We start from the raw sequence: 11468 nt of genomic DNA on the forward strand, positions 1-11468 counted from the left end.
ATTTTCGATGAAATGTCCACCTATAATGTTAAACGTAATAGCCAAGACAGAGGCTATCAGGAACGCGCCCGGGCCACAGAACATCACGGAGCTGCGGTCGTTCCTGGGATTCCTCAACTATTTTGGTAACTTCTTACCAGGATTAAGCATCCTTTTAGAGCCCCTACATGTGTTATTGCGCAAAGGTGAGAACTGGGTATGGGGAAAAAAAAACAAGTGATTGCTTTTGGGAAAGCCAGAAACAGTTTATGCTCCAACAAGCTGCTTGTATTGTATAACCCGTGTTAAAGACTTGTGCTCGCATGTGATGCGTTGTCGTACAGAGTCGGGTGTGTATTACAACAAGCTAATGTTGCGGGGAAGTTGCAACCTGTCGCCTATGCTTCCAGGAGCCTGTCTAAGGCTGAGAGAGCCTGCAGCATGATTGAGAAAGAGGCATTAGCGTGTGTGTTCGGGGTAAAGAAAATGCATCAGTTCCTGTTTGGCCTCAAATTTGAGCTGGAAACCGATCACAAGCCCCTCACATCCCTGTTCGCTGAAAACAAGGGGATAAATACTAATGCCTCAGCCCGCATACAAAGGTGGGCACTCGCGCTATCAGCGTATAACTATACCACCCGCCACAGGCCAGGCACCGAGAACTGCGCGGATGCTCTCAGTCGGCTACCATTGCCCACCACGGGGGGTGGAAATGGCGCAGCCTGCAAACTTGTTGATGGTAGCGCAGCCCGCAGACTTGTTGATGGTCATGGAAACGTTTGAAAATTATAAATCACTTGTCACGGCCGCCAGATTAGAACTTGAACCAGCCAGGATCCTCTGCTGTCCCTAGTAAAAAACTGTGTACTGCATGGGAGCTGGGCCAGCATCCCCGTTGAAATGCAAGAGCTAATCAAGCCGTTCCAGCGGTGAAAGGATGAGCTGTCCATTCAGGCAGACTGCCTGTTGTGGGGTAACCGCGTAGTGCTACCCAAAAAGGGCAGGGAGACGTTCATCTCGGATCTCCACAGCACACACCCGGGTATAGCATGATGAAAGCGATAGCCAGATCCCACGTGTGGTGGCCCAGTATCGACTCTGACTTAGAGCCCAGTGAACGGCAATGCAGCGTATGTGCTCAGTTGAGCAACGCGCCCAGAGAGGCACCACTAAGTTTGTGGTCCTGGCTCTCCAGATCATGGTCGAGGATCCATGTTGACTATGCGGGCCCGTTTCTCGGTAAAATGTTCCTGGTGGTGCTGGATGCTTTTTCAAAATGGATTGAATGTGAAATAATGTTGGCAAGCACCGCCACCGCCACCATTGAAAGCCTGAGGGCCATGTTTGCCACCCACGGTTTGCCTGACATACTGGTCAGTGACAACGGGCCATGTTTCACCAGTGCTGAATTTAAAGAATTCATGACCCGCAATGGGATCAAACATGTTACCTCGGCCCCATTTAAACCAGCCTCCAATGGGCGGGTAGAGTGGGCAGTACAAACAATCAAACAGAGCCTTAAACGAGTCACAGAAGGCTCACTCCAAACCCGCCTGTCCCGAGTACTGCTCAGCTACCGCAGGAGACCCCACTCAATCAGAGGAGTGCCCCCGGATGAGCTACTCATGAAAAGGACACTTAAAACCAGACTCTCGCTGGTTCACCCCAACCTGCATGATCAGGTAGAGAGCAGGCGGCAGCAACAAAATGTAAACGATGGTCGCGCCACTGTATCACGGGAAATTGATCTGAATGACCCTGTGTATGTGCTAAACTATGGACATGGTCCCAAGTGGATCGCGGGCACGGTGATAGCTAAAGAAGGGAAATAGGGTGTTTGTAGTCAAACTAGACAATGGACAAATTTGCAGAAAGCACCTGGACCAAACGAGACTGCGGTTCACAGACTGCCCTGAACAACCCACAGCAGATACCACCTTTATCAAGCCCACAACACACACCCAAAGGATCAACGACACCAAGCCAGACCAAGAAGTCGAACCCATCACTTTGGTGGTAAAAACAGAGAGACAGACTATTATCTGAATGGTGACAGATTAGGAAAAGGGGAGGTGCAAAGAGACCTGGGTGTCATGGTACATCAGTCATTGAAGGTTGGCATGCAGGTGCAGCAGGCGGTTAAGAAAGCAAATGGCATGTTGGCCTTCATAGCAAGGCGATTTGAGTACAGGGGCAGGGAGGTGTTGCTACAGTTGTACAGGGCATTGGTGAGGCCACACCTGGAGTATTGTGTACAGTTTTGGTCTCCTAACCTGAGGAAGGACATTCTTGCTATTGAGGGAGTGCAGCGAAGGTTCACCAGACTGATTCCCGGGATGGCGGGACTGACCTATCAAGAAATACTGGATCAACTGGGCTTGTATTCACTGGAGTTCAGAAGAATGAGAGGGGACCTCATAGAAACATTTAAAATTCTGACGGGGTTAGACAGGTTAGATGCAGGAAGAATGTTCCCAATGTTGGGGAAGTCCAGAACCAGAGGTCACAGTCTAAGGATAAGGGGTAAGCCATTTAGGACCGAGATGCGGAGGAACTTCTTCACCCAGAGAGTGGTGAACCTGTGGAATTCTGTACCACAGAAAGTTGTTGAGGCCAATTCACTAAATATATTCAAAAAGGAGTTAGATGAGGTCCTTACTACTAGGGGGATCAAGGGGTATGGCGAGAAAGCAGGAATGGGGTACTGAAGTTGAATGTTCAGCCATGAACTCATTGAATGGCGGTGCAGGCTAGAAGGGCCGAATGGCCTACTCCTGCACCTATTTTCTATGTTTCTATGTTTCTATCACGCCCAACAGCCCAGCAAGGCCAGGCTCACGTAGCAGCCCTGCAGGGCTAACAACACGCCAGCCCAGTGAGGGCACAGCCAACACACCAGAACAGACATTTGTACCGAGGTGGTCCACCAGGGAAAGAAAGGCTCCCAACCGCCTCACCTTGTAAATAGTTTTCACTTTGACTTTGGAGGGGGGAGTGATGTTGTGTATCTGTAAAGCATGCACTCCCATGTTCCACCACCAGGGAGCTCATCCCCTGAAGTCCCAAGGGATCCCAGCATCCCTTGGGAGCACTGTATATAAGCCGGCCCCTAAGGCCTGTTCCTCACTCTGGAGTGTCTTATTAAAGACTGAGGTCACTGTTACTTTAACCTCCCTGTGTGCAGCCTCATCTGTGTTAGGAATACAATACTATTGATCCATAATAACAATAGTCTAGAATTGTGGCATGCAATATACCCATCCTGCATACATCCATGTACAGAAGAACACAAGACGATAAGAATTAGGAGAAGGAGTAGACCATACAGCCCTTCCATAAGGTCATGGCTGATATTCAACTTCAACACTTTCCTCCCCGATCCCCATATCATTGATTGCCCTCGAGTTCAAAAATCTATCTATCTAAGCCTCAATGTACTCAACGACTGAGCCTGCACAGCCCTCTCGGGTAGAGAATTACTAAGATTCACCACCCTCGGAGTGTCAGGGAGGTACACCTGGTGAGAGGCAGCAAACCTCTGCCAACACTACGTTATGTTACATAGAAACATAGAAAATAGGTGCAGGAGTAGGCCATTCAGCCCTTCGAGCCTGCACCACCATTCAATATGATCATGGCTGATCATGCATTTCAGTACCCCATTCCGGCTTTCTCTCCATACCCCTTGATCCCTTTAGCCGTAAGGGCCACATCTAACTCCCTTTTGAATATATCTAATGAACTGGCCCCAACAACTTTCTGTGGTAGAGAATTCCACATGTCCACGACTCTCTGAGTGAAGAAGTTTCTCCTTATCTCGGTCCTAAATGGCTTACCCCTTATCCTTAGACTGTGACCCCTAGTTCTGGACATCTCCAACATTGGGAACATTCTTCCTGCATGTAACCTGTCCAATCCCGTCAGAATTTTATATGTTTCTATGAGATCCCCTCTCATTCTTCTAAATTCCATTGAATACAAACGTAGTTGATCCAGTCTTTCTTCACATGTCAGTCCTGTCATCCCGGGAATCAGTCTGGTGAACCTTCGCTGCATTCCCTCAATAGCAAGAATGTCCTTCCTCAGATTAGGAGACCAAAACTGTGCACAATATTCAAGGTGTGGCCTTTCCAAGGCCCTGTAGAACTGTAGTAAGACCGCCCTGCCCCTGTACTCAAATCCCCTTGCTATGAAGGCCAACATGCCATTTGCCTTCTTCACCGCCTGCTGCACCTGTATGCCAACCTTCAATGACTTATGTACCAGGTCTCGTTGCACCTCCCCCCTTACCAATCTGTCACCATTCAGATAATAATCAGCCCTCTTGTTTTTACCACCAAAGTGGATAACCTCACATTTATCCACATTATACCGCATCTGCCATGTATTTGCCCACTCACCTAACCTGTCGAAGTCACCCTGCAGCCTCTGAGCATCCTTCTCACAGCTCACATCGCCACCCAGCTTAGTGTCATGTGCAAACTTGGAGATATTACATTCAATTCCTTCATCTAAATCATTAATGTATATTGTAAATAGCTGGGGTCCCAGCACTGAACCTTGCAGTACCCCGCTAGTCACTGCCTGCCATTCTGAAAAGGACCCATTTATTTCTACTCTCTGCTTCCTGTCTACCAAGCAGTTCTCTATCCACGTCAGTACATTATCCCCAATACCATGTGCTTTAATTTTGCACACTAATCTCTTCTGTGGGACCTTGTCAAAAGCCTTTTGAAAGTCTAATACACCACATCCACTGGTTCCCCATTGTCCACTCTACTAGTTACATCCTCAAAAAATTCTAGAAGATTTGTCGAGCATGATTTCCCTTTCATAAATCCATGCTGACTTGGACCGATCCTGTCACTGCTTTCCAAATGCGCTGCTATTACATCTTTAATAATTGATTCCAACATTTTCCCCACCACCGATGTCAGGCTAACCAGTCTATAATTCCCTGTTTTCTCTCTCCCTCCTTTTTTAAAAAGTGGGGTTATATTAGCTACCCTCCAGTCCATAGGAACTGATTCTATAGAATGTTGGAAAATGACCACCAATGCATCCACTATTTCTAGAGCCACTTCCTTAAGTGTTCCGGCTGTGGGACAGAGCGCTGAATCTCCTGATCTCAGGACTCCCTGCCCCAAGCCCCGACCCCCTAACGTTGATGACCTTTTAGGGCTGGTGGAAACACCATCCCCACAAAGAAATGCTGAAAACATTAACACAAGACCAGGGCCCAGCATATCCTAGTCCTGGTGGAGTTTGTGGCTGTTTCGGTGGATGTCCACTGATGTTAAGGAGAAAGTCCACCAGAATGTGCCAAGGAAATTAAGCACCTAATCTTAGTCCCCCTCCTGTAATTGATTGCTTTTGTTGCCGGTGCATTTCAAAGCACTGCTGGCATGGGGAACCCTTCCGAGGGAAGGTAGCAAATAGAAAATTGAGGAGAGGCCAAAGGAATCTCTCAGGAAGTGTACTCATGGACTGGCTTTACCTAAATTTTCCCTTTAAAATCTCTACATTAAAAAACATTGTTTTCAAAAATGATGTTTAAACATTGAAGCAATTTGTTCATACTTCCAATGATATTTCCAAGAAGTCCCACCCTCCATTCAGTTCAAGGTCTATTAGCATTCAGAAAACTCCCACATCCTCAAAGAAAACAGAAAAAACTGTAGCAGAGAGTTTAAGCAAAGGCAAAACATATTGTTCGATTGTTTAATTTATTTGAGAGAAAAAAGGCAGTGAGCTATTGCGGCATTATGTTTCTTCACAAATGTCAGCTTGCCCAACCTCCGCACTGTTTCTTGCCACTGAGGCCTCACATCAGTTCTAGGCCTTAAACAAGACAATAGCTGCCTTTTCATTCACTGCAATGACATATTTTTGTCTGAGCACTAGAGGGAATGATAGAGAGAGTTGCAAAAACAATGAGCACTTTTGAGCTGCAGAATGGAATATATCATGTACATTCTAGAATCAATGAGTAATTTTATTAATTTTTATTTCCTATTTCAAAAATACTCATTAAAATGAGGTGCTCCCAAAAATGTCAAGGAAATATAGTTCAGTTTTAAATGTATATAATTTTAAAGCAAAATATAATCATATTTTAATTATCGTAGATGGGTAAGAATGCCTTGGTTAAGTTTTGAAGAAACAAAGGACTATGGTGTACTCAATATGTCTCACAACCAACAGGCATTTGCTCCACATTTAGTGACAAACATATTCTGGTACAATGTAAATCTAATCAGCGACAGGCACATTTCTTGCAGTGGGCTATGAAGGAAGAGCTGCATATCTTTTATCTTAATGGGGGGAGAAGTTCATTACCGACCCGTTTCGGATTTTAATTGTGAATTAGGACACAAACAGCTGCCGTGTCCAAGGGGCCCTTTCCTCGCTGAAAGGAAAGGGCGGACACTGCAGGCTTTGCAAATTATAAAGGACCTACCTGGACCACCTAGGGAGCGGGGGTGCCGTGCGATCAGCCCAGCACTTAAGCAGAGCGCCGGGCTGAGCGATCGCAGCCAGAACCCCGCGAAGAAAATGGAGCAGCACCGTGAAAACAAAGGTAAGTTTTTAAAAAAACAAATCTTGGACACCTCGCCTTTAATTATCGCCCCGTTAGTGGCTGGCCACTCGATCAGCGCCTCCTACAGCTGCCGGTGTAGCAGGGGACGCAACTCAATTTTGGGACCAGGTGCGAATGGGGCGATGTGCACGGTGGTGACGTCACGGTCTCCCGGTGCAGGAGATCTGGGCGCAAAGCCTTATCGTCTCCTCTAAACACCTGTCCAATATGGCAGGAGTCGTTGTCAGCACCGCGCCTGGTCGGTAACGCATTTGCGCCTGCGGGGCGCTAACGGGAGACGCAAATGCATTGGATTTTTTCCCCCTTGAAATATTAACCCAAGAATTTAATTATTTAGGTTTACCCATTTTCTACCATTTCTGCTCCTCCTCTCTTGAATGGAGTGATTCATGCTGGCTTTCTAAGTGTCAGTCATTATAGGTGGTCCCTCAAACGAGGATGACTTGCTTCCACGAATTCACAGGTGTTTCGATGAAGGACCCGATGTTCCAGTCCTGAACTCCAATTGAAGGGGTAGAAGATGCCTGTGCATGAATATTTTTAACGTGTGGTGGCCGTTGCACACCAACCACCACACGGGCCCACTTGTAACTGATGCAAAAGTTGCCGCTCTTCATACAAGCCTCGATAATGAGTGTTGGCTGGCTATTTGACTGGGGGGCACCGCAGCTAATCCCAAATTTGTCTCCATGCAATGTTCACACATGAGCACTTCTTCGCAGGAATCTGTGACTAATAATAAAAATGGGGATCGCAGGCAGATTTTTCTTTCTGTTTCTAAACCAGGGCCACCGAGGCCATTCGTGGCATCCCTACCACCATCGGCTGAAATGAGTTCATGCAGGACACAGCGCTGTGAGAGATTGCGTGAACATTTTCATGTCCACTGTGCTGCAGAATATGGTGTGGATCAGTGGAGTACTTGTTACATATGTATGTTATGAAAATGTTTGTAGACTACAATAAAGTGAGCTGTTCTCCATGGCCTTACATCAACATATTTGAATTAAATAAGTAAAACAAAGTCTTGAGGAACTGAAAGTCGCTGTTCACTAATAATACCTTTATGCTGGTTTGCACACATACACATCGTCTCAATTATGTTTGCACACATACAAATTTCAGAGTGAAGGACAGCCTACAAGTTGTCCATGTGAACCAGGTTGGTTGATCTGGAAGTTAATTAGGATACACGGCTTTCTTCTCGGTGTAAGTGGAATTGTACCTAATCAAAGTAATAACAGGTACTCAGAACCCTGACAATGTGTTAACACCTGCACATCAACATTCTTTTCAATGATTCCTACCATTATGTTTTTGGATTTTGGATGATTTGCTTGCTCTGATTTCAGAGGCATTTGAACTGAATAAGTACAGTCCCCATCATTTACACCGTCCCCATATATCCCAGACAGCTGCCTATATCGGGCAAATCATTTACAATTAAGAACATAAGAACATAAGAAATAGGAACAGGAGCAGGCCATATGGTCCCTCGAGCCTGCTCCACCATTCAATAAGATCATGGCTGATCTGAACATGGACTGAGCTCCACTTCCCCGCCTGCTCCCATAACTCCTTATCTCCTTATCGTTTAAGAAACTGTCTATTTCTGTCTTAAATTTATTCAATGTCCCAGCTTCCACAGTTCTCTGAGGCAGCGAATTCCACAGATTTACAGCCCTCTGAGAGAAGAAATTTCTTCTCATCTCAGTTTTAAATGAGCAGCCCCTTATTCTAAGATCATGCCCTCTAGTTCTAGTCTCCCCCATCAGTGGAAACATCCTCTCTGCATCCACCTTGTCAAGCCCCCCTCATAATCTTATACGTTTCGATGAGATCACCTCTCATTCTTCTGACCTCCAATGAGTAGAGGCCCAACCTACTCAACCTTTCCTCATAAGTCAACCCCCTCATCCCCGGAATCAACCTAGTGAACCTTCTCTGAACTGCCTCCAAAGCAAGTATATCCTTTTGTAAATATGGAAACCAAAACTGCAATTACAAAGGCGGCACTTTAACCATATTCAGCGGTCCGGCTATTTTGACCGGTTAAAGTGCGATTACCTGTTATTTAGTCCCCACCCCATCCCCACCCGTAGCCTCTAGATCTCCGAAAAATTAACTCGAGTTCCTCCTCCATGTTACTATGTAGTGGGAAACTCCACTTGTACGGATGTCAAGTGAGAACACAATTAGGATCTACTGTGCTTTCTTTAATAATTAAGGCTTACACAGGAAGAAAGAACTTATATTTGTATAGTAACTTACATAACCTCAAGATGTCCTAAAATATTTCACAGCCAATTAATTACTTTTTCAAATGTAATCATTTTTGTAATGTTGAGAAATACAGCAGCCAATTTATGCAGAGCAAAGGCTCACAAACAGCGATGGGATAAGAATCATCGAAGTTTACAGCATGGAAGGAGGCCATTTTGGCCCATCGTGTCCACGCCGGCCGACCAAGAGCTATCCAGCCTAATCCCACTTTCCAGTTCTTGGTCCATAGCCCTGCAGGTTACTGTTGTGTATGCAATAATTCAATAGGCTTAGTATCATGAACTCAATCAGGTGCGACCTGACTCTACTTTATTAGCTCTCAAAGTGAGGATTAAACATGGAGGCTTTCTTTATATACAAGGGCTGCACGTGTGTGTCTGTGGCCCAATGACCTCGAAGGCCGCTCCCCCTGGTGGCAGGTAAACCCAGGCATACATACATTACATCATTCCCCCGCAAGATCTTGGTATCAGTCCTATTTACAAATTGAGACGATCCGGGGCTTTCCGCTCCCTAGTTGATCATCTCAGTTCAATTCCAGATCTGGGTGAGCTCTCCAAGTCATTCATGATTTGAGGCTGGGGAGCCGATTTAATGGGAGTGGCAGTGTCCATGTCGGGGATTGAAGGTCCAGATTCATTGACAAGCAGGGTCTTCTGATGGCTGAATATGAAACGGTTGGTCACTGATGGTGTCTTCTTCAAGCTGTTCCGGTTCGTCTGTGTGCCGCAATTTTGTCTGATCAATGTGCCTCCTGCATGTTTGCCCATTAGTGAGCCTGACAATATGCACCCTGTTACCCTCCTTGGCCATAACAGTGCCAGTGACCCACTTGGGGACTTGACCATAATTTAGCATATACACAGGATCATTAATAGAGATGTCACATGACACAGCAGTGCGATCATGATCCCACTGCTAATGTTGACGTTTGTTTTCGACGTGATCGTTAAGATCAGGATGGACAAGCGAGAGCCTGGTCTTGAGACTGTAAAGTCCTTACTCTACAATATGAAACCACAAAAGGCACATTCTGGGGACAAGGTCACTCTGTGACCTTAACTCTTTATTCACAGGACTCCAAAGACGATGACCCTGCGTGGGACCTCCCTTTTTATACCTGGGTGATCAGGTAAGGAGTATCTCCCACAAGTTCACCCCTTGTGGTCAAGGTGTGCATCTAGGTTGAGTGTATACAGTAATACAGTGGTGTTACATTGTGGTTACATACATCACATCACCTCCCCCCGAAGTCTTATTGGGATCATAGGTTTAGTCTTTCAGGTGGTCTACGCTCCGTCGTGGAGCGCCGCAGTTGGGGCTCTGGTTGTTGGACACTGACTTGAGTGTCTGTCACCTGTGGTGATTCCGGCCTGTCTGGGCTGACCGCAGGGACTGTGCATTCTTCTGATTGCTCTTGTTGTTCGTTCACTGGCAGTGTTGTGAGCTCCATCTCATGGTCTTCTTCAGGTTCCTCCGTGTTGAAGCTGAACCTTTTTTTTTTTACTTGATCCAGATGCTTACGGCATATCTGATCATTGTTGAGTTTTACCACGATGACCCTATTCCCCTCTTTGTCAATTACAGTGCCTTCAAGCCATTTGGGCCCCATGGCATGATTGAGAACGAACACAGGATCATTTATTTCTATACATCTCCCCCTTGAATTACGGTCACGGTACTCGTTTTGTGACTTGCACTTGCCCTCAACTATGTCGGCCAGGACTGGGTGGATGAGGGCCAACTGAGTTTTGAGTGTCCGTTTCATTCGTAGCTCTGCAGGCGGGACCCCCGTGAGCGAGTGCGGTCGGGATCTGTAGGCCAGCAGGAGATGCGATAGGCGGCATTGTAGGGAGGGTCCTTCAATCCTGAGCATACCTTGCTTAATGATTTGGACCGCACGTTCCGCCTGGCCATTGGAGGCCGGCTTGAACGGTGCAGTGCTGACGTGGTTGATGCCATTGCCCGACATAAACTCTCGGAATTCGTAGCTTGTGAAACATGGGCCATTATCACTAACCAGGATGTCCGGCAAGCCATGGGTTGCAAAGATCGCACGTAGGTTTCCACGGTAGTGGATGACGTGCATGAATTCAGAATTCAGAATGATGCACTCGATCCATTTCGAGTACGCATCTACCACGATAGGAACATCTTTCCCATGAACGGGCCCGCGTAGTCAACATGAATGTGTGACCATGGCCTGGTGGGCCAGGGCCACGGACTGAGCGGGGCCTTCCTGGGGGCATTACCCAGCTGGGCACACGTCGTGCACCTGCGAACACAGTGTTCCAGGTCTGAATCAATTACAGGCCACCAAACATGTGACTGGGCAATGGCCTTCATCAGCACAATGCCTGGGTGCTCGCTGTGGAGTTCCCTGATGAATGCCCCCCTGCCCTTCTGGAGCATAACTACCCGGCTGCCCCATAGTAGGCAGTCGGCTTGGATGGAGAGCTCATCCATCCGTCTGTAGAACAGTCTGACCTCCTCAGGGCATGCTCCGTGTGCGGGCACCCAGTCAGGACACATTTCTTAATCAGGGATAGGAGGGAATCTCTGTTTGTCCAGATTTTGATCTGGCGTGCTGTGATGGGGGAGCCTG

This window comes from Pristiophorus japonicus, chromosome 17, assembly GCF_044704955.1.
Source record: "Pristiophorus japonicus isolate sPriJap1 chromosome 17, sPriJap1.hap1, whole genome shotgun sequence".
Lineage (NCBI taxonomy): Eukaryota > Metazoa > Chordata > Chondrichthyes > Pristiophoridae > Pristiophorus > Pristiophorus japonicus.